Here is a 27,223-nt window from a genome sequence, read left to right as displayed (position 1 = left end):
TTTGAGGCTTAGATCAAGTGCTAGATTCTAGTAAGGTCTTCTTTGATTGTACATATTGAGGTTAATTTCTCCTTTGATTGTATATCCATAATACTTTGTAACCTTTTTCATGAATTAGATATTATTTTGAATTCTTCAGGATAAATATGGTCAGCTTGCCTTTACCTGCCATAATTGCTTTCCTTATAGCAGGAGGAAAAGCATACAACATCAAGATTAGCACATTTCTTTCTTTTCTTTTTCTTTTTTTTTCTTTTTCTTTTCTTTTCTTTTCTTTTTTTTTTTTTTTTTTGAGACAGAGTCTCACTCTGTCACCCAGGCTGGAATGCAGTGGCAGGATCTCGACTCACTCCAACCTCCACCTCCTGGGTTTAAGCAATTCTCGTGCCTCAACCTCCTGAGTAGCTGGGATTATAGGCATGCGCCACTATGCCCAGCTAATTTTTTTGTATTTTCAGTAGAGATGGGGTTTCACCTTGTTGGCCAGGCTGGTCTCAAACTCCTGACCTCAAATGATCCACCCACCTCAGCCTCCTAAAGTGTTGGGATTACAGGCATGAGCCACCCCTCCTGGTCAGCAAGTTTATTTTCTGAAGTCTATGTCTCTTGACAATGAATAATACTACAGCTTGAGTGAAAAGATAATAGATAATGGGTGATAAGTTTCAAAGAATCTACTAGAGTTGAACCAATATTGTCAATTATCTTATAACATTTAAGATTAAAAGAAATAACCCACAAGAGACATCTGGCACAGTGCCTGCGTACAATGGTATTTCATTCAAGGATTGACATAGTTGTCATCTTATTTCTTAGTTTTCTTTTCCCTGCATCTTAACACCCTCTTTTTATATAAACTGTTTGAACATGCTACTTGAGGACTGGGCACGGTGGCTCACACTTGTAATCCCAGCCCTTTGGGGGGCTGAGGTGGGTGGATCACCTGAGGTCATGAGTTCAAGACCAGCCTGACCAATATGGTGAAACCCCGTCTCTACTAAAAATATAAAAATTAGCCAGGTGTGGTGGTGCATGCCTGTAATTCCAGCTACTTAGGAGACTGAGCGGGGAGAATCACTTGAACCCAGGAGGCGGAGGTTGCAGTGAGCCAAGATTATGCCATTGCACTCCAGCCTGGGCAACAAGAGTGAAACTCCATCTAAAAAAAAAAAAAAAAAAAAAAAAAATGCTGCTTGAACTATAATACCAGGATTTAAATCACTTATTTAATTGTTTAGTGTATTCAAACAATTATTGAGCATTTTCTAGTGCCATTACAGACACAGACATTAGAGATACAGCAAGAAAAAAACTGAAAAAAAGTATCTTTTCTTCTATTGGAGCTTGTATTAGGTTGGTGAGGAGGTAACTGTAGTTCTTACCATGGAAAGTAATGGGAAAAACTGCAATTACTTTGCACCAACCTAATATTTTAGTTAGGGGAGACAGATAATAAGCAAGTATGGCAGATAGTGATAAGTACTATAAAGAAAAATAAAGTGAGAAAGGGGATAAAATGATGAAATGGGTACTATTAACATTTTGTACAGGATGTTGAACTGGTATTTGAGTATGAACCTGAAGGAAGTGAGAGATTAAGCCATGTGAATATCTGATAGAAGAGGGTTCCAGAAAGAGAGAACAAATACAAAGGCTTTATAAAGGGAGTGTGATTGTATTGGAGGAACAAGGAAATCAGCTGATGAGGAACCATTGAAGGTTCTCAGCAGGATAATATGGTCTGATAAATATTTCTAAAGGATCATTGCAGCTGTTGCATAATGAGTTGACTGTAGGAGGCAGGGATATAAGCTGAGAGACCAGTAAGTAAGCTACTGCACTATTCCAGGTGAGAGGTGATCAAAGTTTGAAGTAGAACCAATAGAATTTGTTGATGGATTGGATATGGGCTGTAAGAGAAAGATGATGTTACTGTTGTCTGAGATGGGAAAGACTTTGGGAGGAGCTGGTTCAGCAGGGGAAAGATCTGTAATTGAGTTCTGGATATGCTAAGTTTGAGATGCCTATTGAACATTGAAATTGAGATGTCAAGTGGGAGGTTAGCATTATAGAGTTCAGGAGAGAGGTTGTGTTCTGAAAATATAGATTTGGGAGTCATCAGTATGTGGATAGTACCTAAGAAATCAATAACTGAATGAAGACAAAGAAGAGAAGAGGTCCTGGGGCTGAGCTCTGCGGCTCCACCGTGATGAGAAGGCCTCTTTCATCTGGAATGCTTCATCCTCTTTCACTGATTCTTTGGCAGAGCTACAAACCTTTTTTCTCCAGAATAGGGCTCACCGCCTACTCAATCTGCTGAAGGGAGGCACTTTACCCTAGAAAAGCAGAAAGAAAGTGTGGTGAGAAGCAGCCTGAATTACGTGGAGTTTCTGTGACATTTCTGTAGATCAGCCTCAGGGTCTGGAGGCCCCTACAGGATGGTTGAAATGGAAATGAGTTCCCATCCATCTTTTGAAGTCAGAGGGGTCATCCTGTCAGCCAAACCCCTTCATCTATACTTTTCACTGGTAGAATTTTAGAAAACTAAAAATTGTAAATAATAAAAAGGTTTAAAAGTAGCAACAAAACAATAAAAAGAACAGTTAAAGATAAAATGATACAAGGCACTAGGTGACATAAATGAACTCACCCCCTCCCTGCCACCTAAAAAAAAAAAAACCAAAAAACAAAAACCAGAAGGCAGCAAGCAAACCACGAGGTAAGAACAACTAAGATAAAGGAAAATCTAAAACTAAAGGTCAGAGAGAATAAAAGAATAATCCAAACAAGCTAAAGTGACAGAAAAAGAGAGTAAACAATGATTTCAAAGTTCAGGAGGTTAACTAGTCAATATTGACTAAATTTAAAAAGCAGTAGCACAAGTTCCAAAGATCAACTGAGAGAGTCTCTTGAGCTAAGTCCCAAAAGCCCCAAATAAGTTTTTTCTTCTGTGGCCTGGGATCCACAGGCAGCTGTCCCCTCAGCAGGTTAGGAGGCCTGACTTTGACTCCGTTCCTCTTCTCTCTGATTCTGGTATCTTCTCTCCTGGGTTCAGTTGCAGACAGGCTCCTGCGTCTCCACCACAGGGATGTCTGTGCTAGCCATCTTTCTCAGCTGTGACTCTACCCTCTGGCTGTTACTGATGGAGGAGAGGGAAGCACTTGGCCCAAGTTGGATCAGAGTCTCTTTTTTGAAATCTGGATTTGTTATCAAGACTCACTCATTTAGGGATGGCCTCTTTAATCATAATAATATTCAATAGTTAATATTTGTTGAAGATTTCTGTGGTGAACATTGATCTTTATATGTGTTTTCCAATGAAATTTTTAAAGAACCTTATTCTCCTTGAAGAGGTCCTTTACATCTCTTGTAAGTTGGATTCCTAGGTATTTTATTCTCTTTGAAGCAATTGTGAATGGAAGTTCATTCCTGATTTGGCTCTCTGTTTGACTGTCACTGGTGTATAAGAATGCTTGTGATTTTTGCACATTAATTTTGTATCCTGAGACTTTGCTGAAGTTGCTGATCAGCTTAAGGAGATTTTGGGCTGAGACAATGGGGTTTTCTAAATATACAATCATGTCGTCTGCAAACAGGGACAATTTGACTTCTTCTTTTCCTAACTGAATCCCCTTGATTTCTTTCTCTTGCCTGATTGCCCTAGCCAGAACTTCCAACACTATGTTGAATAGGAGTGGTGAGAGAGGGCATCCCTGTCTTGTGCCAGTTTTCAAAGGGAATTTTTCCAGTTTTTGCCCATTCAGTATGATATTGGCTGTGGGTTTGTCATAAATAGCTCTTATTATTTTGAGGTACATTCCATCAATACCGAATTTATTGAGCGTTTTTAGCATGAAGGGCTGTTGAATTTTGTCAAAAGCCTTTTCTGCATCTATTGAGATAATGATGTGGTTCTTGTCTTTGGTTCTGTTTATATGCTAGATTATGTTTATTGATTTGCAAATATTGAACCAGCCTTGCATCCCAGGGATGAAGCCCACTTGATCATGATCATGGGCTAATATCCAGAACCTACAAAGAACTCAAACAAATTTACAAGAAAAAAACAAACAACCCCATCCAAAAGTGGGCAAAGGATATGAACAGACATTTCTCAAAAGAAGACATTCATACAGCCAACAGACACATGAAAAAATGCTCATCATCACTGGCCATCAGAGAAATGCAAATCAAAACCACAATGAGATACCATCTCACACCAGTTAGAATGGCGATCATTCAAAAGTCAGGAAACAACAGGTGCTGGAGAGGATGTGGAGAAATAGGAACACTTTTACACTGTTGGTGGGATTGTAAACTAGTTCAACCATTATGGAAAACAGTATGGCGATTCCTCAAGGATCTAGAACTAGATGTACCATATGACCCAGCCATCCCATTACTGGGTATATACCCAAAGGATTATAAATTATGCTGCTATAAGGACACATGCACACGTATGTTTATTGCAGCACTATTCACAATAGCAAAGACTTGGAATCAACCCAAATGTCCATCAGTGACAGATTGGATTAAGAAAATGTGGCACATATACACCATGGAATACTATGCAGCCATAAAAAAGGATGAGTTTGTGTCCTTTGTAGGGACATGGATGCAGCTGGAAACCATCATTCTTAGCAAACTATCACAAGAACAGAAAACCAAACACCGCATGTTCTCACTCATAGGTGGGAACTGAACAATGAGATCACTTGGACTCGGGAAGGGGAACATCACACACCGGGGCCTATCATGGGGAGGGGGAAGGGGGGAGGGATTGCATTGGGAGTTATACCTGATGTAAATGACGAGTTGATGGGGGCAGCACACCAACATGGCACAAGTATACATATGTAGCAAACCTGTACGTTGTGCACATGTACCCTACAACTTGAAGTTTAATAATAATAAATAAATTTAAAAAAAAAAAAAAAAGAACCTTATTAAATCAGTATTATTATTGATGAGGAAACAGGCCCGAGAGGTTAAATGACTTTCCCAGTGTCACACAGCCTGTAGATGGTAGAATTAGGATTTAAACTCACCTGCGTCTGACTCTGGAGTCTATTCTTAGCCTCATGTAATAGTGCCTCTTTTGAAGAAAGGAGATGTAAACTTGGAAACTGTGGAATCACCGTCTTTTGTCCACCATGTGAACAGAGAGCAAAGAATGAATTGACATTTAAATATATAGAGTAGCTGCAATGGAATCAATGTTTATGTCCTCCCAAAATTCATATGTTAAAATCGTAACCTTGAGATGATGTTGTTTGAAGGTGGGGCCTCTGAGACATGATTAGGTCATTACAGTGGAGCCTTCTCTAATGGGGTAAGTGCCCTTATAAAAGGGACCCCAGAGAAACCCCATGTGAAATTACAGCAAGAAGGTGGCTATCTGTGAAAAAGTGAGCCCTCACTAGATATCAAATCTGCCTTGACTTGGGACTTCTTAGCCTCCAGAACTGTGAGAAATACGTTACTGTTGTTTATAAGCCACCCAGTCTGTGATATTTTGTCATAGCAGCCTGAATAGACTAAGATAGAAATCAAGATGAGAAAAGGAAATTCCTAAGCTTCTGCTTTGACTCTGGGCTCTGTTTCTGCTACCACACATTGTGAGCCACCCCTGCTTTTCCATAATATATTCCTCCCCAACTTTTTTTTTTTTTTTTTTTTGAGATGGAGTTTGGCCCTTGTTGCCTAGGCCTGAGTGCAATGACGAGATCTTGGCTCACCGCAACCTCCAACTCCTGGATTCAAGCGATTCTCCTGCCTCAGTCTCGTGAGTAGCTGGGATTACAGGCATGTGCCACCATGCCTGGCTAATTTTGTATTTTTAGCAGAGAGGGGCTTTCTCCATGTTGGTCAGGCTGGTTTTGAACTCCCGACCTCAGATGATCCACCCGCCTCGGCCTCCCAAAGTGCTGGGATTACAGGCATGAGCCACCACACCCGGCCGATTTCCCCCTTTTTGTGTTAGACTAATTCAGTTGAATTTCTGAAACTTGCAACCATGAATACTAACTAATATTAGTACTGTTCCTTGATGTGAGTTATGGAGGACCTCAAAGCTCCAAGCTTCCCTTATAAGCCAGGCTTCTTTTGATTGCTAAAAAGTAGCAGCCTCTTGGATTTGGCTCTCGATCTTTTTTCTCTGCCACCCGCTTTCTAAACTGTAACTTCTTTGAGTACAAGGATAATTAACAGGTCTTTTTTTGTGCTCCTAAAGCACTAGATGTTTTGCAAATGCTAGGTCTCAATAAATTCTATTTAAATTAATTCATATGATACTGTTTATTTATTTCCTTGTACGAACATGATGCTTTCCTAAACTTGGGAATGATTAAAAAGCTATCTTTCTAGAATGAAAAGCTCACATGTTATATGATTTCATTTATATAAAATATCCAGAATAGGTACATCTTTAGGACTGAAAACAGAGTCAGGGACTGGAGAGAGGGGAGAATGGAGGAACTGCACAATGGCTCCAGGTTGCATTTCGAGGTGATAAAGATGTTTTGCAACTAGATAGAGGTCTTGATTATGCAAAACGTGAATGTAATAAATTGATCTGAATTGTTCACTTTATAATGATTGACTTTTGTTATGTGAATTTCATCTCAATTATAAAAATATTAACAATAAAAAATTCTATTTTGTGAAAGAAAAAAGGTTACCTTTCATGTAGGTGGTAATCATCTGGGCTTGAGCTTATTGGTTTGAGGACTGTAGGTCAATTCTGGGCATGAGAGGAGGGCACTCCCTGACCATTTTCATATTACAATGATTCCTTCATCTGAAACATAGAAGTCAGAGAACTCTTCACAAGAAGAGCATGGCACAGCAAGGCTTACTTTGTTCTATTCCCACAAGATAATCTATGTGAATTATAACCAAGGATTCGAAGAGAATGAGGTTGTTCTTACAGTATTCATGATGTCTCTGGAAGTTCTATGGGTTTGCTATTTTGTAATATCTCTATTGCCTAGTCAAAGCACACCTCATAGTTCCCGAAGTGGGAAAGGAAAAGTACATGTTTTTGCCACCACTGGAAATCATCTGAGATATAAAATGGGAGGTCAGTTGACCTCAATGAAGGATCCAATTGTGTATTCAATGCTTGAAAATGGCAATCTTCTGTCTATTGGCCCTTCTAGGATGAAGATAGTCTGAAAACTTGCCTGGAAGTTTGACAACAACAGAGGAGAGCTCCTTTATCATCAAAAAGCCAAGAAAGCAATGCAGGTGATGACTTAATGTCATATTGCATAAAATATAAAGAGACTTTCTAGGAAAACCCTACTGATGGATACTTGTCTCTTAGAATTGTAAACTTTTCACACATTGAATTATAATAGGAATTATTTATTACTTTTTGAAACTTACATGGAAAAAGGCCCATCCTGATTTGGGGACCAAAATTCTTCTACAGTTATTCCCTTGTTAGTGTTCTTAGAAATTCCTTATTTACAAAGTTCAGGTGGCTTCTAATTCCTGGCGAAGCTCAGATTTATGAAAGAAAATAATCAAGATGAAGCACAGATTTATAGATATAGAAAGCATGCAACTTCCTTCTTTTTGGGAAAGGATCCAGAAAATGAGGTTCAGAGAGGTTGACAGACTTTTGCTAGAGCAGAAGAGAAATAATGGCCAGAAACGTCCACTTTGTGGGTCTTGATGCCACAGCGTCCCAGTAGACCATGGAGCCCAGAACTTGGGTCTCTTGGTATTAGATTTTTTTGCATGTTTTAATTGAGAGGAAATGAAAATATTTGAGAGGCTTAATGTCATCTGCACTATTTTAAAAAGCACAATTTTGTGCCCACAATTCAACGATATATTTCATCAGATCATAGACCCATGGAGCTTTGAAATCTTTTCAGTGTTCACCCTAGCCAATGCTTTGTCTGTAATACTACTTCTCAATGCTGTTTCTTCTAAGAGGTTGTCTGGTCTCTGCTTTAACCTTTGGATGGACAGGAAACTCATCATCTCTTAAAGCAACACATTTTATTTGCGTGTGTTTGTGCTTATATTCTCTCTCTCTTTCTTTCTGTTTCTCTCTGTAGAGTGCCTATATTTCATAGTCCGCTTATGCATGTATTTCATAGTCCATTTTCTGCAATTGAGATCCTACACATACTTTTCATATTGATACAAAGTCTTAATAAGGTTGATATGGTTTGGCTTTGTCCCCACCCAAATCTCATCTTGTGGGAGGAGCCCAGTGGGAGGTCTTTCCTGTGCTATTCTCGTGACAGTGAATAAGTCTCACAAGATCTGATGATTTTAAAAAGGGGAGTTTTTCTGCACAAGCCCTCTTCTCTTGTTTGCCACCATGTGAGATATGCCTTTCACCTTCTGCCATAATTGTGAGGCTTTCTCAGCCACGTGGAAATGTGAGTTCTCCATTAAACCTCTTTCCTTTGTAAATTTCCCAGTCTTGGGTATGTCTTTATCAGCAGTGTGAAAACAGGCTAATACAATGGTAATTGTAAATGGCTTCATATACGGTATAATTTCCCTAATAAAAATTTATGCAAACATGACTTAAAAGTTTTTACTCTTATAAGTAGAATTCAATACTATTTTGGTTTGGGGACGTTTGGTTATTAGATCATAAAGAGTTTAAGATTTAACTTTTACTCTTTGGCTTTAAATGTATACTGCAGAGTAACATTGAATAAATCAAATCTCTCTTCCACCAGACAGTTCTTTTCAGTGTTTTTAAAAAAGGTATCATGTTCCTCTGAAAAAGTGTCTTTTCCAAGGTAAACATCCTCAGCTCTTTCCATCATTCTTTACAAGTCGTGGTTTCCAGACCCTTCACAAGATTGTTTGTTCTCCTCTGGATGGACTCCAATTTGTCAAAGTTCTTTGTAAAGTACGGTGCCAGAATTAATTACTGTAAAAACTATAACCATAATAATAATAACCACCATTTACTGACTGCACACAATGTTCCAGGAACTGTGCTATAGACTTAGCTTTTTTAATCCTCACAAAACCCTCTAATATTGTATGCGTTATTATCTTTATATTTTTAGACAAGAAAACCAGTTTTAATACGTCAGCTGGCTTATCCAAGGTCACACAGAAAGGAAGTGGCAAAGCTAGGACTTAAAACATGCTCTGTGTTCTGAACCATTTTATAATGCTACAGAATTTCCTGGCTATGCAAAATTTAGGGCTGAGATATTAAATTTATGTGAGAATACCTTAAGATTTCATTATCTTTTCATCCTTATGAAAAGGATGATAGAACCCAGTTCTTCCAAAACAGGCTTAAAAACACCAATTTATGCATTTGTCAAATATTTTTTGAGTGCCTACTTCATGCCAGGCACAATTTTAGGAGGTAACAATATTGAGATATGCAAAGTAGACAAAGTTCCTTCTTTCATAGGGCTAGCATTCTATTGAGAGAGACAAACATTCTGGAAATAAACAAGTAAATATGGTAATTTCAGATAGTGATAAAGTGACATAAAGAAAATAAGACAAAGTAATGTGCTAGAAAGTGTCAGTGTTAGGTTATCAGGGAGAGACAACGTGAGATTTGGTGACCAAGGGAGGCCTCTTGGAGGAGGTGACCTCTGGTCTTAGACTGAAATGATGAGAAGGAACCAATCATATAAAGATCTTGGGGAAGAATATCTAAGTCTCAGGGAATGGAAAGTGCAAATTTTCTGGCACCAGAATAAGCTTAATGAACTCAAGAAACCACTCAAGAAACTAAATGTAGAGTAAGTGATAGAAGAGGGGAGAAGGATAACTTCAGAGATACAAGCAGGGAAAGATCACTTGAGGTCCTGTAGTCCATGGCAAGAATTTTGGATTTGTATTTTAGTGTAGTGGGAACCCTATGCCATGTTTTATGCAGGCAAGTGGACTGATCCAAGTAATCTTTTAAAAAGATGACATCGCTACAGTGTAGAGAACGCATTTTAAAGGGCAAGGATGAAAGCAGGGGAATGAGTCAGGAGGCTATGGCAATGGTCTGGTTAGAAATGATGGTGGGTTTGATCAGGTGGCAGCTGATCTAATTGTGACTCATATCAATGGGAAAAAATGGATACGTTCAGAAAAAATGAAAGAAAGGTGGACAGAATTCCTGGCAAATTGAATGGAGTCGGGTAAGAGAGAGAGAGAAATTGATTTAACACTAGATTTAGAGGTTAGTAAGAGTGCTGTATATAATGTGTGCTAAGTATAGTATACACAGGCCATTTACATATATGAAGTGATTTAGTTCTCACAAGACTCCTATGATGTAGCTAGTATTCCTCCCAACTTATCTCTGACAAAGAAACCAAGATTTAGAGATGCTTAATAACTTGCCTTAGGTTATACAGGTAGTAAATCGGGAAGCCAAGATTTGAACCCAGGTGTACCTGACATCAAAAGCAGTGCACATTTTTGTGTGACACAACATTATCCCTGGAGCTCTGATAAAGATTGCATCTTGCCTATAAGGCAAGATGGAATTAAAGAGTCCCACAGCAAAACATCTATGGAGTCACATGTGAGGACACATTCTATTATCAAGGGGCTTGATTGATGTTGCCTGGCTTCTCTCTGGTTCCTTGAAGGGCTGTTTCAGTTCTGGAACCTCATGTCTAAGGGACGTAATCGCATTAGGTGGAGTCAGAAGTAAATGAAATGATTAAGCCAATGGAGAAAATGACTTCTGAGAAATGATTACAAGATTGCAGCTTAGCTCAGTGATGACTAAAGAGGACATCAGCCTATAAATATTTCAGGGGTGGAAATAGCAGGAAGGGGGGATTTTTCTGTGGAAAGTAGAAAGAAATCGCATGAAGGGACAGGCAGAGAATACAGTTCAGTACCTGAGTCTGCGCTTTATGATGTTGGTGGCTTATCATGACTTTGCGTCTACATTTTCTCATCTCAAAAAGATAAGCTGTGATTAAATGAAAAACAGGTAGTATCTCACTAGAAAGGCATCAAAATCCAAATAAAACATTCTTTCATGCTTTTAACATTCATTTGATAAATATTTATCGACCTCTACTTTGCATAAGACACAGGAAAGGGGAGGATTTGGGGCCAAAATGTGGATGTCCATTTGAATATTCTTGTTTTATAATAAAATATACATATTTTTATGAGACAACTATTATAAGGACAATTCCTTCACAGCAATTGTCTAGCTGGGATCAGAATTATTCATGCACTGAAACATATCAGCTATTGTCATGTTCTGGAGTCTGGAGAGAAAGGGTAATGCTGGTACCATGCATCCCTATTGCCTGAATACTGCTATACTCTAAAGAATGGGGAGGCTTAAGTTTCAAACACAGGCTAGTGATTTCCTTGAGTTTGCCACAATGTGTGTTTGTCTGCACATTTGTTAGTGAAATAAGAGAACACATTGCTTGATAACACAGGGACAACTGTCCAATGCATTGGGTGCATTATCTTTCCATATACAGTATGAAAATTATATCTATCAGTCTGCAAAGTCAGAAAGCCTTGGTTTATCAGCTACATCCGGGCCACATACAAAAGCTAAAGCCGCTGTGGGAAAGGTTTCTTGAAAAGCACACCTGTCCTTTTCAGACATTTTTGAAGTATCATATTTGTTTTTGGATAATTTTGACCTTCCGCCCTTGATTCTTCAGCACGGTTGGGAGGCTGTCCTGTGGCTTGAAGGTTAAAGAGAAATACAAGCGAATGTGTCATCTTAATAGGCTTTGAATGCACTCCCAAATGACACTTTTTTTCTTTTTTCTTTTCAGTCTTGCTTATAAAAGTTACACCTGCAAAAATGGGACTGAATCCAGTGAGGAAGGACATAACATTTTGCTTGAATGTGCAAAAAATTGTCTGTATCCCTGCAAGCTCTGAGCAGCCCAGTGGGTAAATGAGCGTTTGTTTCCTGTTCACCATCTTTGAGTTGAAAATGAGTCACACACTCGTGGAAAGAATAGTACTATCTTCTTTTGTCTAGCTCTGCATGCTTTTGTGGTTACTGAATTTGTCTTAATGGGAAGCTTGATTGTTTCTCTTTTTGAGGCAAACTATTAGAATTTATTTTTAATCTGGAATAAGAGTACTTTAAATATACTATTTTTGATTCATAACTGGATTTAGAGCCAGTGTATACAATTACAGAAAATTTCTATGGGGCAAAAAAAAAAAAAAAAAAAAAAAAAAAAAACTTCTCAGGTTTATTAGTTATCTGGAAGCATAAACCAATTCCTAAATGTTTAAACTAATTTACTTCGAGAATGATAATAAGTGTAATTTGTTGAATGTCTACTTTGTACTAGCCATTATGCTATGTGTTTTTAATAGATTATTCGTAATCCATATAACATGCCCAAAACGCAGATATCAATAACCCCTTTTTATAGCAAAGGAGAGCAAGGGTCAGAGAGATTAAGTAACTTGCCAGAAGGCATAGAGCTGATCAGTGAGGGAATTTGCGTTCATCTCTATTTATGTCTAACTTCAGGGCCTGGGCTCCCTCCATTATGACATCCTACCTCTCTGCAAAGAGCATTTGATGACAAATTTGCCTCAATTCTTATTACAAAGAGGTAGGGCAGAAAGTAAAAAGACCAACAATAATTTCCTTTTTTCTTTGTAAGAAATTGATTTAATAAAGAAATTGATTTAATAGGCTAGAAAATACTTTTAGTCTTCCCTGGATGTGCCAAGAGGCTCAGGTGCATTTGGGTACTGGAGTAGTTTCCATGACTCAGGGGACCCTGATTCTAGTTTTGTTTTATCCAGCTCTGCATGGCCTTGATTTTGAGACTCTCAGGTCCCAGATATTTGAGGATTCTGAGGCATACGCTTATGAATTCTTACTCCATTACTATGTTCTTAAAGAGATGGAGGGATAGCTTATGGATCAGGTTTGCACAAGGATTTCCAGGCTGCTGGAAGAAGGAACAAAGACACCAGAACAGATACATTTAATGAAAAAAGTAAAAAGGGAGAGATTTATCATAAGGAAAACATCTGAAAAGTGTCAGCAGAGGCTGTGGTATCTGAAATTATTGCTGGACTATCTGCAATGATAAATCATTATTTCAGATAATCTGACTGAATTGCTGGCATACTAAGACCCCAAACTAAGAGTCACAGGTTCAGTTATTAAAGTCAGTTTCAGACATTTTATGAATGAGGATTTCCTTTTGAAAACTGGAGGGGGAATCAAGAGGGGCACACTTCTAAGAAACTTACCATTTAAATTCTAGATTTTAATTGAGTCTTATTTATTTATTTATTTATTTATTTACTTACTTACTTAGAGACAGAGTCTCACTCTGTCACCCAGGCCGGGGTGCAGTGATGCAATCTTGGCTCACTGCAGCCTCTGCCTCCCGGGTTCAAGCTATTCTCCTGCCCCACCCTCCCAAATAGCTGAGATTATAGGCATGCGCTACCATGCCCGGCTGATTTTTTTCATTTTTAGTAGAGACGGAGTTTTATAATTTTGGCCAGGCTGGTGTTGAACTCCTGACCTCAAGTGATCCACCTGCCTTGGCCTCCCAAAGTGCTGGGATTACAGGCATGAGCCACTGTGCCCAGCCCAAGAGTCTTATTTTTGCCTTTCTTTCTGCTTTACGAGCTGTTTCATGTTCACACAAGGGGCCTTGTGGAGCCACCAAGGACATGGGGCAAATGTCTGTTTGTAGAAATGTGGAAGAACAGCATCTCCAGTCTGAGTACATATATCTCTGATTTTGATTGGTTCATTATGGATATTAATTTGGATTACAGACATTTTTATTAACTAATTATAGAACATTAAAGCAAAAGAAAACCACATATGATAGTTAAGGCACATTTCTCAAAGAAAGTTGTTCATGACCATGTCATACTGCGGCAAGCTATGCCTGATGTGTACATTACCTAACAATTTGGCTTTCTCACATCTATCACCCCTGTGTTACTCCAGGTGCAAATTGGAGAGAACTTCCCTTTACCTGTTCTTCTATTTTTATAACTTGGCATTCACTTGCCCTGGCTCCCATATCTGATTAAGGAGCAGACACCAGGCGAGCACAGCAAGCTGATGCAATGGGTAGAGCTGCTGCTCACCAGGAAATGAAAGAATTCCTTTCCATAACTAACAGACAAGGGAAGGGCCATGCTCAGCTAGTCTTAGCCCATTCCTGTGTGGCTGGTCACACCCTCCTTGCAGATGGCAAGGCCTACTCTCTTCCTCATCTGCCACATCTACCTTTCCTTGAGAGGCACTTCTAAAGATACTTGTGTAGTGTTCCTTGGCCACACCAGCCTTCCATGACCTTTTACTTCCCTGGTTTCTCCAGTATGTTTTGCCAGGTTCTGTTCTCTGTGAACACCTACCTGATCACTTTGAAGGTTGTCTCGTTAGAATGCATCCAGTTACCATATCAGAAAACACAATTTAAACTGGCTCATGCCATAAAGAAGATTTATTGGCTCACATAACTGGAAATTCAGAAGTATATACGTGTCAGGATTGGTTTGATCTAGTCACACAATTGCATCACCAAGGACTTGGTTTCTGTCCTTTTCTCTGATACTCAGAGGTGAGTGATGCAACTTTGTGACAAAGCTGCTGTGCTCTTGTCCCAACATGGCTGCCAACGACTCCCAGGTCTACACCCATTGCCCAAAAAACCAGTTACTATTTGCCCCCAAACCTCAGGCAAACCCTCCCTCCTGCCTTGCAGCCCAAATATTTGTCTTGGGCCAGATGGTAAAAATACTCTGATTTTGTTAGGCCCTAAGAGCATGCTTTATGTTTGGAGCCAGCCTGGGAGTCAGCATCCCCTGTGCTCTTGGTTTGCCTCAATGACAAAAATGTAGGTAAGAAAGGGGGTCTGGGTGTTGGCAAGTCAACCTCAAGGTCCATTTAATTAGTCAAGTGTAATCATTTGCCTGTCCTATCCTGCAGGTTCCAAACTCTCCATCTCTAGGATTAATTTCAGCCCTGTTGGGGTACATAAGAAGATGTGTCTTTACATTAAGTTTGGGTCTTGTTGAAAGTGGTTTGATTTCTGTTGCCACACACTGATTCTCATACAGGATCTGCTTCCTGGTGACACTCATTCCTCATCTCCTTATCTACGTTTCTTAGACTTCTCTATGACATGACTCTGATAACTTCCTGCCTACTACCTGGATCTCCTGGAGGGCTGGGGGACCGAGTTTAAAATACAAGAATCAGTTCTTAAGGAGACAAGATTTTTAAAAATTCACTGTTTTCTGGGAATGGTTAGAAATTGAGATGTTACAAAGGAGAATATATTCCAAAATCACACTGGACTGACAGAGGTATGCTGGAGCCAGCTCATACTGGCTCATGAGAGCTGATCATTGAATTTTCAAGACTTTGTGAGCTGGTTGTTAAACACAGCCCTTATTGAATGTTATGACATATAAATTTAGAATTAGGCAAATTGTTTAAGGTAAAGTTAATAAAGACTCCAAACTCATCACATCCTAATTATTTTGCTATATTTTACTATATGCTCTTGACTATTTTCATCTATTGTATGTCTATGGTAGAAGTAATATACGAGGGTATGCTACCATACAACCCTTTTCAACTCTGCATTCTGTCACATCATGTTGGTAATATTTCCATGAAGTATTTACACCATAGATCTTGGTAGATACTATAAATCAGAGCTTTTTCCCCATAAAATATTTACTAGCACACCCCTGGCTGGTTTTTAAAATGTAAAATGAGAATGATAATGGTAAGTGCATTATTAGCTTTGTATGAGGTTATAATGATGGAATTCATATAAGGAATCTGGCTCAAGGCAAATCAGTCAATGAAACTTGGTTATGACTATGTCCTTCTCTGCCTTATTAATAAGAGTATATTAAATAGCATATCATATGAGGGCAATCCTTAGAAGCATAAAGTAATATTACATTGTGCTATTGGTACATTACTAGGAAGAGATGAAGCCTTGTGGGGCATGGTATAGAATGATGTTATTGCTTGACCTTACATGTGACAAATGTGCCTCGCCCTCCAGCCCCCAGACTCTGGGAAGATCCTGGTATCACACCAACTTGCTCAGGGTTTTCTGCTGAGCCGTCATCTGCCTCTTCCTTTCTCTCCTATTTTCCTCTTCCACTTTTCGCTTCCAACACTTGCTAGGGGTGGCCTCTGCCTTGGTCTTCAGAGATCATTAGTACCTCAATGATCTCTGAAGACCAAGGCAGAGGCCACCCTTAGCCTTTTGTCTTTTACTTCCCTTTTTGAGAGTGAACTGCCACCTCTCTGGTACCAATATGGTTCCTGCTTTTATACCACAACACCACAGTTTATCTCTGTGCCACCTGATGCCATTCCTACTTTTCATCTTTGCATCTTTCTTTTCTTGGCTTCATTTTTCTATTTCCTTTTCTGTCCCCATTGCCTTAAAGATGCCTCTTTCAAAGCAAAAACCATTTTGAAAAACCACTTCCCTTCTGCTTGACCACTGACTCATTTGAAACTCTTAAACCCCTACTGTATGCAGAACACATGTACTTGATACATATTCAGAATGAAGAAGCAGTTTGTGCAAAGAGTTACGATATGGAGATATAAGAGCATATAAGAGCTATAGAAGAAAAAGAGGTTACATCTCACAAGGGGTAGTGAGGGGAAGGCACAAAAAGTCAAGAATAACCCAACTTATTTGTGGTTTTGGGACTTTTCTGGGTGCTTGGCAATGTTGATGGAAAGATAACTGGAATTTTAGTTCATATAATGCCCTATGTGTCCCAAATTATTTCTTGGACATCTAATTTCTTTAACTGTATTGTATTGTAATTTCATTAAGGGCAGAGATAATTCTGTCAAATCAACCCCACTTTACTCCTAAGGAGCACATGTGTTTAAAGGCAGCTCAGTGCCTCATTGATAAAAAGTTTGCGTCAAATGCTTATTGAACAAAAGAATAAATAATCCATGACCTAAGCTGAAGTTCATATAGCCTCTATTGAAAAATCTTTAATTATATTTTTACAGATTCATAGAAATTCAGGAGTGAAAAGTATCTTAAGAGTTATTTGGTCTAGTAATTCCCAAATCTGGAAATATATTACAATTGAATAGTGGTGTGTTGGGATGGGTTATTTTTAGAATGTAGACTCCTGACCTCTTCCCCAGACCAACTGAATTAGAATCTGTGTGTTTTGTGAACTAGAATCTGTGTGTTTTGGAAACTGTGGTCTAGCGTTTACCAGGCACTGCTGCTTCTGCTGGGCTGTCAGGTTTTGGGCCCCAAAATGAAGTCTGACTGCATCTAGTGTCTGACAATTGATTTTTTTCTCCATGAGATTATAATAATAACACCTTTGTAAACACGATATGCTATCTGGGTGTCCCTGAGTCTCCAGCAATCTGGGATTTTCTTTACTCTTAGTGGCCAAGGGAAATGACTTGTGCTCCCTCCTCACATTTATGTGAGTGCCTGAAGGGAGTGGTGTTTGTCTGAATCTTTCTATGCTTGAACCTTTTCCTTCTAACTCTCCAAGCTCTAATTATCCCGCAAGCTTGCAAGGCTGTCCTCTTTCTCCCATTCTGCCCCTCACTGCTAACAAAAAAATCACTACAAAGGGTGCTTATAAAAGTTTGGGGAAAATTGTCTAACAAGTACGTATTGAGAATCATTCTGTGCCAGGCAATGAGTGGACAATAAATGTAAGCTCCTCACAATCCAAAAACAAAACAAAGCAAACAAACATGATCCTTACCATCATAAAGTGTAGAGTCAATTGGCTGATGCAGATATTATTAACCCGATAGTTACTGAAAATATGTATAAAACCTCAGCTGATGCAGATGAAGCGTCCAGAGTTGTTATAAAAGGGAGATACATGGGGCAATAAAAATAATAGTAAGAATTGACCTATTTGGCACTTTAAAAATGGCTTCCTCAAAGAAGTGATAACCTAAAAGCTATCTACAGGAAAAGCACGTGAAAAGTTTTGTGACAGGGAGGGCAGGAACCAAAAAGAGACTTGTATGATGTGCCTCAGAGAGAAAGTAGAAATGTGGTACCGATGGGGCTGGTGAGGAGGATGCGCCTGCAAAAGAGACTGGAAAGACTGGAGGCAATTTGAGATGGGATAGCTGCACAAGAGCCAAGCAGGGAGAGAATTCAAGGAGGAGCTGATCAATAAGCCAAATGCTTGAGGGTCAAATAAATAAAGTGAGCTCTGAATAATTCCTATTGGATTTAGTGTCTTCAGCTCATTAATAACCTACAGAGCCAGGGCTGTTTTCGACGGTGTGGTGAAGAGGAAAGTCAGATTGAAGCAGGTTGTGAGATGAATGTGTAGGGTGAACATGGAAAAAGAAAAAATAACATAGTGCTTTTGAGATCCTTAACTGTGAAGGAGAGGAGGAAGATAAAGGGATGGCGGGGAAAGAGTGAAGTTGAAGGAACTTTTTAAAGATTGGAGTATGTGCTTTTTGTTGTTGTTGTTGAAACGGAGTCTCACTGTGTCACCCAGGCTGGGGTGCAGTGGCGTGATCTCGGCTCACTGAAACCTTCTTCTACCAGGTTCAAGTGATTCTCCTGCCTCAGCCTCCTGAGTAGCGGGGACTACAGGTGTGTGCCACCACGCCTGGCTATTTTTTTGTAATTTTGGTAGAAACGGGGTTTCACCATATTAGCCAGGATGGTCTCAATCTCCTGACCTTGTGATCCGCCTGCCTTGGCCTCCCAAAGTGCTTAGCTCCTATTTGAAAGCTAACAGAAAGGACCCAAATGGGAAATGTTAAATACACAAAAAGGAGGAATAGTCAATACTAATATTACTGCAATGACAGAGCAGATGAAAGGGTTGGCTTTAAAGAGCAAGCAGACAGCATCTTCACTGTAGAGTAGTGGAGGAGGTGATCGTGGGAGCAGACAAGTACGTACGCAGTCCAACCCAGCACACACCTTAAACCTCAGGATGGGACTGCTCTGTCCTAGAGCCTACCAGCCCCTGCTGCCATGGGGAACTTCTTGTGGCCAACTTTCTTTCCAGTTCCTACCTATTGGTATGCTGCTCATAAACACCACAGCCCTTCTTCTTTCACACTCACTTCTGTTTGTCTTTCTCTTCCTCCATTCTTCTCCCATCTCCCTTCTCTTCTTTCTTCTCACCCCTTTCTTTCCTTTTCTCACCCCTTTCTTTTCAGTTATTGGACCACAAGTCCCTTTTTTCCATGCTTCCCAGTAAGATTCAAAATCCCTCCCAACATGTACCATGTAGAGAAATGTAGTACCCTCTATATTTAGCCCCAGTCCTTCAAATGGTGCCCAGCAAGCCCAACCATTTTCCACCAAAATGTCCAAGGTCCAGGATCATTTTTTATCTAAACAGAGCTGAGCCGTGCCTTTCCCCAAGAAGGCAAAACTTCCTCTTTTCTTCTATTTATTTTAATAAAATTTGTCCTTCCCAGTGTACTCACCTTATAGAGCTGCTGTAATGATAAGACAAAATATTTAAGTTGTGCAGTAAATCACTTCCAGTTTTCAAATAGCATAATCAAATCATTTTGCTACATCATCCTCTCATAAATTATGCTAAAACAACAAGAAATATGATCAAAAAAGTAGAAATTCCATTTTTAATAAAACTAAGAGACAGCTAAAACCCTGAACCACAATATACAAAAGTATACAGCAGATGGAAGAGTGATGATATGCAGTATCTGATTGACTTTCAGTATCTGCATTTAGTTACATAAAGACCTGAAAGCTTTTCTTTAAGCTATGGATCTATATTTGATTTACATCAATAAAACTAACGGGCCTATTTAAATGGTTTTTCCAAAATAAGGGTTAGTCTGTTCAGATATAAAGCCAAACTTTCATGTCTTATGAGCTAGAAAATCTCTTGCTTTTTTAGTGATGGTAGCTTTTTATGGCAAGCAATCTTCAAGGTTTCTAAAAATATCTCAGGGTTTGGTTTTAAAAAACAGGGGCCCTATTTTTTCTAAATATGTTGGATAATTCCCCCTGCAGAATGAGTAATCCACAAGGTCATAACTCTGTCTTTGGTTTATTTCTTACTAGGAGAATGGAAATGTTCCTGATGTCAAATATAGCATCCACAGACAATCAGATGGTTACCTTTTGGCTTAAGTAAAGTAATTCAAGGGAAACATGGGCTTGAGAACCCCAAGATTCTGTATGACTTTTTCATCGCTAGTGCCATTGGACATTTTTAGCCCAGGCATCATACTTCTGTGGGACTTTTCACTGAGCTCATAACATAGTGGGGAAGTGCCAAGTTGGCTCCATATATAGGACATTTAGGAATTGTCCATGAAGGGAGTTTAATTGGTCTTGCCTGGGGTAATACAAGTCAGAGCAAGATGTTCTTACTCCTACATAATGAATATCGATACAGGAAGATGAATGATAAGTGGTTCCACCCTTCACCCCACAACCCTGTACTTTCCATAAAAAAGATAAAGCCCATGTCCAGATACTCAGAACAGGGAGAGCGGCACGTCCGCTCTTCTTTTTGCTTTGTTTCTATATTAATAGTGATAAAAGAAGTTGAAGAATAGTTTTCCCTCACAGAGTTCCCTCCTGCACGATAAACACGTGGACAAAATTCTTTCTGATCTGTACCAAGCCTCCCTGATCACCCTCAGAGGGAGCTCCGCATGGGAACATTTGCAAGAATATTTGATAACTAACTGTGCTGTGGTTTGCAGATATGTGGTGCGTATCCAAGCAAGAAAATTTAGCCTTTGCACTCTGGGAATTGACTGACCTAATTAGTCGATTCAGACCTTTCATCATGAGAAAACAATTTACGCCTCTCTCAGCCCCATTTATGGGTAATGGGACAAATGAGAATACAGGAGATTGAGGTAAAGAAGGCGAATGAATTGAGCTGGGACATAAACTTCAGCTACCACTTTGGACTAATTAAGGGATAAGGCTAGTTTGAAACAGTGAAAATTCTAATTAAGGGACAGTTTTCAAAAAATATAATGTTAATTTCAAACATGAATAATTACCATCAACAATGGTTGAAAACAGGCAGAGGTCATGCCAGGCCTGCTCGGAAGAACAGGGAAAGCTGTTTCCAAATTTGCACATTGCTTGCAGAAACCATTGCTGAAGTGCTCGGACAACTTTGCATTCTTTACAAGGATGTCAACAGTAACATGGAGTCTCTTTTTGTGGCACCCAGAAGTTAGCTTCTTTGCTCCATTTATTCATTCATTCAACAGATTTTTTTTTTTTTTTGAGAAACTTTTAACTATCAGGATTTAGCACTGAACAAAAAAGAAAAGAATCTCATCCCTCATGGAGCTTTGGGAGAAACAGGCAATAAGCACATAAATAATTAAAATGCATAGCATGTCAGATGCTGTTGAGTGATATGGCAAAAATAAATTGAGTGGGAGGAGAATAAGGAATAGTGGGAGGGGTGGAGAGAGAGGGCAGGGTTGCAGTTTCAAATAGCATGGTTGGAATAGGCCTTTTGGAGAAAGTTATGTTTGAGTAAAAACCTGAAGGTCATTGGCATGAATTCACCTGAGAGAATGAGTGTTCCGAGTGGAGGGAAGAGTCAGTGCAAAGGCCCCAAGGCAGGAACACATTGGGCAAGGACCAGAGGTAGCAAGAAAACTGGTGTGGATGGAGTAGAGTGAATAAGGAAGAGGGTAAGTAGGAGTTTTATGGATAAGAGAGGAAATAGGTAGAAATGGGGGAACCAGATTGCATAGGGCTGTCTAGGGGATTATAAAGACTTCATTGATGCTTTGGACCATGGAGGTATATACATTGAGAAGTGTAGCTTATGAATTGTTCTAAGTTAAAAGTTAGATTTGGTCAAAGTCTTTAGCCTTTGGGTAGTCTCAATCATGTTAAGGTGTCTCCTAAAATAATAACTACTTAAATAGCAGGCGATGAGAATTGCTCTGAATGTCTAAAGTTACAGATTTCATTTCCAGTCAAAATTGCTAGTGAAAAGTAACCTAATTGACAAAGAATGCAATTGTCTCCCCAGAGAAAAGCAGCATTTAACTATGGGAATATTTAGAATTAGTATAAAAATTAGTATAAAAATGCTTAAAGGAATCAGAACCATAGTATTCGTATTATGTTTAGAATTTATGCATAATTAGTATTGCATATATCAATTTCAAATATGTAAGAGAATAATGGATTTTGGTGAATATTTCTAAGGTTATATATAGCACTAGAATATTAAAATGATTTTAATTTCACCATATAAAGTTAATTTGATTTATCTGAGTTTCTTAAGTATTATGGAAGGGTCTGTCAATCAGGAATTTTAACTTAAAAGGAAATACAATATATTAAATTTATAAACAACGTTCGTCATATTGAAAGTGTTACCAAGTTTGTAAGTGGAAACCAACCAGTATTATTCAAATCCCCATAACAAGCAGTTGTAAATATTTGCTAGATTTTTAAATTAGAGTAAGAAGTTGAACATAAAAGCTCAAGGAAGAATTCAATTTCAGCATCTGTAACTTTAATAAAAAGTTATTAATAAAGTATCTTGAATAATATTTTCTACACAAAATTGCCTGTAATTGTACCAGAATGTTTAAGTTTATCAGCAATCGTTTACTGTATAGTTTCTAAAACTCCATTTTCTTGCCTTGTTCCTTTCACTGCACTTTTTCTCACTCACACCTTCAGTTGCAGCATGTATTTTAATGAAATTACTGTTTAGAAAAAAAAGATTTCATGTAGGATCCTGAAAAATTTCTGAGCTTGCCTAGAGGGAATTGTGCAGTGGTATTCATGCCGTCTTTCATGCCATTGGGTGGGCTTTCCTTTGTTAATAATTGTTCTTCTGGAAAACTGGAATGCAGCCCAGGCAGAATTAATTTACAAGATTACAAGTTACGCACATGTCTTCTGGAGCAATTGGTCTTCCATTATACACCTTATTTCCTAAAATGTATCATATAATAGCAAGAAATGTACCTTGTATGATAAAGAACAATATGTTCCAGCTTGTGTCAGGCTAATGAGATATGAATTAAAGGATAATATTTATTCACCTGAATTAATTAGATAACTATGTTGCTCCATTTGAGGGGAGGCATTTTTAAATAATCTTGAAAATTACATTATAATCTACACCTTGAATTTCTGTTTTTGGTACCCTTTGAAGCTCCTTGTGATAAATCACTCACTCTGTATACTTCTGGATCCCCAGCCATGTTTGGGTCAAACTTCAGAGCTTTTAGGATCTGGCTTTAAAAGTAAAAACAGGCCCCTAGAGTTAGTTTGTTTATGCATATTTATTTTTTGTCCCCAAACATATTAAGCAAGAAAAGACTATAAAAATCTAGAAAAATTAGCTTAAATAATGCTTGAAGACTTAAAAATTTAGCTTTTATATTCATCTTCTTTTATTTTGCTGCTATTCCTTATATAATTCATCAGTTCATGATTTTTTGACATTACATTGTTTTGTGTGTGTGTGTGGTGGGGAGTTTTCTCTAATAGGAATACATGTGTTTGCTAATATTTGGGGGGGAACTGGTGGAGATGCCAGCAAATGGAGAAATCACTACCTTAATGGATGCCAGTGAAATGAAACTCAGGGGAACTACCTGTACAGCAATTATCAAATACTGTCAATTACTTGTTAGAACATTTTTTCCAGGAAAAAAAGGTTCGATAAAACTGAATGTTTTTTTGTAATTGGAGGCAAAAGCTTTGGTCTTTCCTAAGTTTTACCTAGGCTTCCTCAAGATGGCTCCCTGGCACCATCAACATTTTCACCCCAAGAGAGGGCATTTCTTCTGCTCAAAGCCCTCTGAATCCTGTCCCTGTCCCAACCTCCTTTCCCAACTCAATAAGAGTTTTTCTCTCATAATTCCATGGGAACTTGTGCCTATCTCTATTTTGACACGTCATAATATGTCAATATTAAAATATTATTTACATTTCTTACTTCTCTACTAGATTAGATCCCTGAAGACAAGATATATTACACATATAACAGAATAAAAAGTATCAACAAGTGAAGCCTGTTGTGACAGGCTGTGTGGAATGGAGGAGAAGGCAATCAAGAGCCAAGATATTAAGGATAGAGCAACAGAAATGAGAGAGGGTTCCATTGGGGCAAAAATGTGAGATACTTCTAGAAGGTTCAGGGGGCCTGAATATAGCAAAGAACCAAGAAGCTTGATGAAAGTTTCCCAGGATCAGTCACGAATTTCTGTGAGCTATAGAAGAAAAGGTCACAATTTCTATTGATTTAAGTGCAACACAATCCCAAGACTGGACTACCAAGGAATTACATCTTTATATGCCTCACACAGAGATCTTTGTTTCTGTTGTGCAAGATCTCAGTGCCTAGTGCAATGAATAGCTTATAGTAGATGCTCAATTAATACTATTGATTGAATGTTGGACTGAAAGCTTTGTGCCATTCTCTACTTTGCATAGGCTTATTTTTGTTCCTTGGAGTGGATGTTCCCTTTATATTCTGAATATTCTGGCTTTGTAGTAAATATTAAGTGATAATTAACTGTTATTAACCATCTGTTCAAGAAATGTGTACAAATGATACTGAACTTGCTTAACAAGCAAAATTTTCACTTGATTTGGGGGCATTTAAAGTTCACATTTGTGTCAGCAGACCAAAGAGTTGGAAGTAATGCAAAAACTTTTTATTATTAGATAGTGTTTGATTAATAGGAGCCCATATTGTGAATCCATGGATGTTAATTTCATGTTACTTTCCTTCTTACTATCTACACATTATTTAACATTTACCGCTATGATTCTCTTTCCTATACATTAGCGATTATTTTAATGCTAGGAGGCAGGGGGAGAAAAAAATTATGCAGGCTAGTTGGTTGATGGTCCATGAAGTCAAGAGAGAATCTTTGGGGTAACAGACAATGTGAGGAGTATGTACTCTCTGGAAGCACTTCCGGAGGCTTTCTTTAATTTGGCACAAATAGGGCCATTCATCCTTCTTTAACTGCTCTGACCATGCCGGCTACTCTGATTCTCACAGCTAAAATAGCTCAGTGGGAAAAGAGGGGGTGGTGACAAGGGCACCACAAGTGGAAATGACATAAAGGAAAGAGATTACAGTGGGGGAGGGAGATATTGACTGGGTTATGTGAAGCTGGGAAGAGAGATATGGAAAATAAACATAGCTATCTTAGCCCTCCGCTCTATAATTATAAGAGTTAACCTCAATGCAAATGGTCACCTCTCTATTTACCCACTAATCGCCTTCTATAATGGCCTCAAGGTCTCACCTTCACACTCCCAAGCTGTTCCCAGGCTACTGAGATAGGATGCAGACAGATTGATTGTGGAGAATTTGTGTCAGAGAGTATTCTGAAGTCAAATGCAAGTGATTTGAGATTTTTCTTTTGCTTTAAGTTGTCTCTTTTCCTCCTTTAGGGGTGGTTAATTAAACATTGGCTCCATGTTCCTGTTATAATATGAAAGTTTCCTTACTATTCTCACTTTGAATTCTCTAATTCATAATCTCCCTGATACTTAAAGCTAAGGCTTGCAAAAAGTTTCAAAAGACTTCTGGCTTATTATTTTTCCCTAGCAACTTCTGGCATATTGCATTTGGTATTCCATCTTGAACTTTCAAAGAAATACTGTAATAAAAATCTATTGTGAGAGATACTTACATAGCATCTCCAACATTCACAATGCTGAATATCATATTTTAATTTTTATTAAGAGCTCTTTCACTATACTTTATTTTAGATGCACCCTAAATTCCTTGGGACTTGAAGCTGACAATAGATTGCTAGTTTGGGGGACAGGCACAGGAGCTCTTTAGAAAGCCATTAGATCTGAAATGTTGTAATGTGTTTACGGTGGAACTATAAATGGTCAATCAGTTAGGATAATTTAGATCTGTTTATTTTACACTGTGATCTGTGGAGCTAGTGTCCAAGGAGATCTTGGGGAAGGGGGTTGAGGCTCCTAAGAAAAGAACATTGGGCAGAGTTTGATGCCCACTACCCGTGTCCACCCATGCCACAACTCCTGTTTTTATCTGTTTTCAAATGTTAGGCTTTCCTACAAATTTATTTTGAATAAAGTACCTCATGGCTTAACAAGTTGAAAGCCCCTAATATAAACGACTGGAGTTGCTCGAATAGCAATGTATTGAATCCATTTATTTGGGGCATTCAATAATCTCTGGCATTCTAATGCTCTGGCATTCAAATAGCTAAAGGAGCAAAACTGGACACATTTTGCTTTATGGTTAAATTTTATTCTAAATGCTTGGAGACTTTACTTGCTTTTCCAAATGTTCATATAATTTGAGCATGTGGATTTACAATAGCAGCACTTAGAAGAGCTTTTCTTCCTAGATCCTTTGGTGATGACTTGAATATACTGCAGAAAGGTACTATAGATGTCCTAATAATTGAATCTGTTGGGATGTTTTCAACTGCAAATGATAAAAAGTTGAACCCTGACTGGTCCAGGTGATTTATGGATTCACATTCCTAAAATCACCAGAGGTAAAGGTAGTTTTGGAAGGAATTCGGTGCCTCAAGGGGCCATCAGTGTTCTATCTGTTAGACCAGTTGGCCCCATTCTTAGGTAAGTTCATCTCTAATAGGTGGAAGATGGTTTTAGACATTCAACTAACCTCAGCAACTCTGGGAAATAATGAAGTTTCCCAACAATTAGGAAAAAAAAAATCAATTTTCATTCTCATTGGCTCTGAACATGCATGTCTCTGAAGCAGCAAGATTGACAGTATTCAATTATATGCCCAGTTCTGGGAGTTTGGGATGTGGTCAGTTGCATCTAAACCAGAGATTGAGAATGGATGAGGGGTGGCTTACCCAAATGGAAATTAGAATATTGTTGACAAAAGGTGAAAATTGAGGCAGAACGGCAAGTATAACAAATGTCCATTTCAGTTATGCATGACTTTTTGTTCCAAACAGCTATGTTTTCAATCAGCATTAAGATTGTAACCTGTTTTTCTGTTCAAAAGTCTTTAAAAAAAAAAAAAGCAGAGTAAAAATAAAATGCTACATTAAAAGAACTAAATCAAAATATCAAACACTGAAGTAAGCTTTAGTCATAATTTGGTTCTCTCTCTCTTTTTCCTTCCATTTTTTCCTCTGGGTAAAACACCTGAAAGGCATATATCTGATGGGTTGAGGAGTGTGAGAGCCTGATTGGGAAATTAACTATTTTATTACATAAACCACAAAAGTATCTTCTTT

The 27,223-nt window shown here is 38.5% G+C and overlaps 1 long non-coding RNA gene across 4 annotated transcripts in view; it reads left to right on the top strand.

Moving 5' to 3' along the window:
- LOC119623861 (uncharacterized) overlaps positions 1 to 27,223 on the top strand; it is a 380,205-nt gene that overhangs the window by 271,461 nt on the left and 81,521 nt on the right. For all 4 annotated transcript variants that reach the window (XR_012094674.1, XR_012094672.1, XR_005239924.2 and 1 more), the window contains exons 2-4: positions 5,683 to 5,785; positions 7,161 to 7,248; positions 11,766 to 11,886. This is a non-coding gene — a long non-coding RNA (uncharacterized lncRNA). The remainder of the gene's footprint in view (positions 1 to 5,682; positions 5,786 to 7,160; positions 7,249 to 11,765; positions 11,887 to 27,223) is intronic.

Source organism: Chlorocebus sabaeus, chromosome 11, assembly GCF_047675955.1.
Source record: "Chlorocebus sabaeus isolate Y175 chromosome 11, mChlSab1.0.hap1, whole genome shotgun sequence".
Taxonomy (NCBI): Eukaryota; Metazoa; Chordata; class Mammalia; order Primates; family Cercopithecidae; genus Chlorocebus; species Chlorocebus sabaeus.
The sequence above is the reverse complement of the archived record's forward strand: the minus strand, read 5'-3'. Positions and strand labels throughout refer to the sequence as shown.